Source organism: Pimephales promelas, chromosome 2 (assembly GCF_988280905.1).
Source record: "Pimephales promelas chromosome 2, fPimPro1.hap1.1, whole genome shotgun sequence".
NCBI classification, from domain to species: Eukaryota; Metazoa; Chordata; class Actinopteri; order Cypriniformes; family Leuciscidae; genus Pimephales; species Pimephales promelas.
This window is the reverse complement of record NC_142770.1, coordinates 52,298,057-52,300,556: the sequence shown is the minus strand read 5'-3', so window position 1 is coordinate 52,300,556 and position 2,500 is coordinate 52,298,057. Positions and strand designations below refer to the sequence as shown.

The window sequence follows — 2,500 nt, the reverse complement described above, 5'->3', positions numbered from 1 at the left end:
CCGGAACCCCCTTCGGTGAAAAACGAGTGGCGAGAGTCGCAACCCCGACGGGTACCCGTTAGGTCTCCCCCCGGTGGGGGGGGCCGTGGGTTTAAAGACCTCCTCCCCATCCCTCGACCGGGGGGGAGGGGGCGCCCGTCCGGGTCTCGCCACCACTCATTTTTTTTTCCCCAATTCCCCGGTTTGTGTCGGTCGGCCTCGAAAAACCAAAAAAACCAAGAGTACAACTCTTAGCGGTGGATCACTCGGCTCGTGAGTCGATGAAGAACGCAGCCAGCTGCGAGAACTAATGTGAATTGCAGGACACATTGATCATCGACACTTCGAACGCACTTTGCGGCCCCGGGTTCCTCCCGGGGCTACGTCTGTCTGAGGGTCGCTTTGCTATCGATCGGAGCCTCCGGGCCCCGCGGCTGGAGCGTCGTAGGCCCTCGCCGCCTCCGTCCTCCTAAACGCAGACCGTCCCCTCGTCCCGTCTCCCCGCTCTCTCCTTTTCGGGGAGAGGCCTCCGTCTTCCCCTCGGGGGAGGGCGGCGCCTCGTCGCTCCGAGGACCCGGGTGTCCTCCTCCGCGGCTGCCGGTGCTTCAAAACCACCGCTGCCCGCGCGAGGAGGCTCTCACCCGCCTCGGTCGGCGGACGCCGTCGTGGGGGTCTCGCTCGCACCCTGGGAGTAGGGCGGCGGAGTTTCGGCGGGTCGTGGGACGCCCCTAGGTCGTCGGCCAGTCCGCCGGGTCCAACCGCCCCGGCGGCGGCCGCTTCCGAAAACACCCAGCTTCGACCTCAGATCAGGCGAGACGACCCGCTGAATTTAAGCATATTACTAAGCGGAGGAAAAGAAACTAACAAGGATTCCCTCAGTAGCGGCGAGCGAAGAGGGAAGAGCCCAGCGCCGAATCCCCGTCCCCTCAGCCGGGGCGAGGGAATTGTGGCGTACGGAAGACCGCTCTCCCGGCGCGGGCCGGGGGTCTAAGTCCTTCTGATGGAGGCTTAGCCCGTGGACGGTGTGAGGCCGGTAACGGCCCCCGCCCCGCCGGGGTACGGTTCTTCTCGGAGTCGGGTTGCTTGGGAATGCAGCCCAAAGCGGGTGGTAAACTCCATCCAAGGCTAAATACCGTCACGAGACCGATAGCGGACAAGTACCGTGAGGGAAAGTTGAAAAGAACTTTGAAGAGAGAGTTCAACAGGGCGTGAAACCGTTAAGAGGTAAACGGGTGGGGTCCGCACGGGCCGCCCGGAGGATTCAACCCGGCGGGCTCGGTCGGCCCGGCGGGCGCGATCGGATCCCCCCACAAGGGGACCGTCCGTCCGCCGCGAGCTCGGCCCCCGTCGGGCGCACTTCCTCCGCGGCGGTGCGCCGCGACCGGCTCCGGTTTGGCCAGGAAGGGTCAGGGGGCGAAGGTGGCTCGGGTCCCTCGGGCCCCGAGCTTTACAGCGCCCTCCCGCTCCGACTTTGCCGCTCTCCCCCGGGGCCGCGGGCAGTGTCCTCCGCGCCTTCCCTCCCGCTCGCGGCGAGGGACGGGGCCCCCCGCCCCCGACGCGTGCGTCGCCCGGACCGGACTGTCCCCAGTCCGAATCCGAATGCGCCGCGCCGCCAGGGCGGGGACCGGCCCACGTAAACGGGCGCTCGAGGTCCGCGGCGATGTCGGCCACCCACCCGACCCGTCTTGAAACACGGACCAAGGAGTCTAACGCACGCGCGAGTCAGAGGGTGTCCACGAGCCCCCACGGCGCAATGAAGGTGAAGGCCGGCGCACGCCGGCCCGGGTGGGATCCCCCCTCCCCGGAGGGGGGCGCACCACCGGCCCGTCTCACCCGGTCCGCCGGGGAGGTGGAGCGAGAGCGCGCGCGATGGTACCCGAAAGATGGTGAACTATGCCTGGGCAGGGCGAAGCCAGAGGAAACTCTGGTGGAGGCCCGCAGCGGTCCTGACGTGCAAATCGGTCGTCCGACCTGGGTATAGGGGCGAAAGACTAATCGAACCATCTAGTAGCTGGTTCCCTCCGAAGTTTCCCTCAGGATAGCTGGCGCTCGCCACGCAGTTTTATCCGGTAAAGCGAATGACTAGAGGCCTTGGGGCCGAAACGATCTCAACCTATTCTCAAACTTTAAATGGGTAAGAAGCCCGGCTCGCTGGCTTGGAGCCGGGCGTGGAATGCGAGACGCCCAGTGGGCCGCTTTTGGTAAGCAGAACTGGCGCTGCGGGATGAACCGAACGCCGGGTTAAGGCGCCCGATGCCGACGCTCATCAGACCCCAGAAAAGGTGTTGGTTGATATAGACAGCAGGACGGTGGCCATGGAAGTCGGAATCCGCTAAGGAGTGTGTAACAACTCACCTGCCGAATCAACTAGCCCTGAAAATGGATGGCGCTGGAGCGTCGGGCCCATACCCGGCCGTCGAAGGCAGAAGGAGGCCGGCCGCCAGCGCGCGGCCGGCAAAGGGCACGCCTCGACGAGTAGGAGGGCCGCCGCGGTGGCGCAGAAGCTCCGGGCGCGGGCCCG

The 2,500-nt window shown here is 66.1% G+C and overlaps 1 non-coding gene and 1 pseudogene across 1 annotated transcript; both read left to right on the top strand.

The window, feature by feature from the left end:
- The first annotated feature begins 225 nt into the window (after positions 1–225).
- Positions 226–379, top strand: LOC148998154 (5.8S ribosomal RNA). The gene has a single exon (XR_016147969.1). It is a non-coding gene; the product is annotated as a 5.8S ribosomal RNA (ribosomal RNA).
- A 1,302-nt stretch (positions 380–1,681) lies between these two features.
- LOC148998153 (28S ribosomal RNA) lies at positions 1,682–2,500 on the top strand (annotated as a pseudogene; the record flags this gene model as incomplete).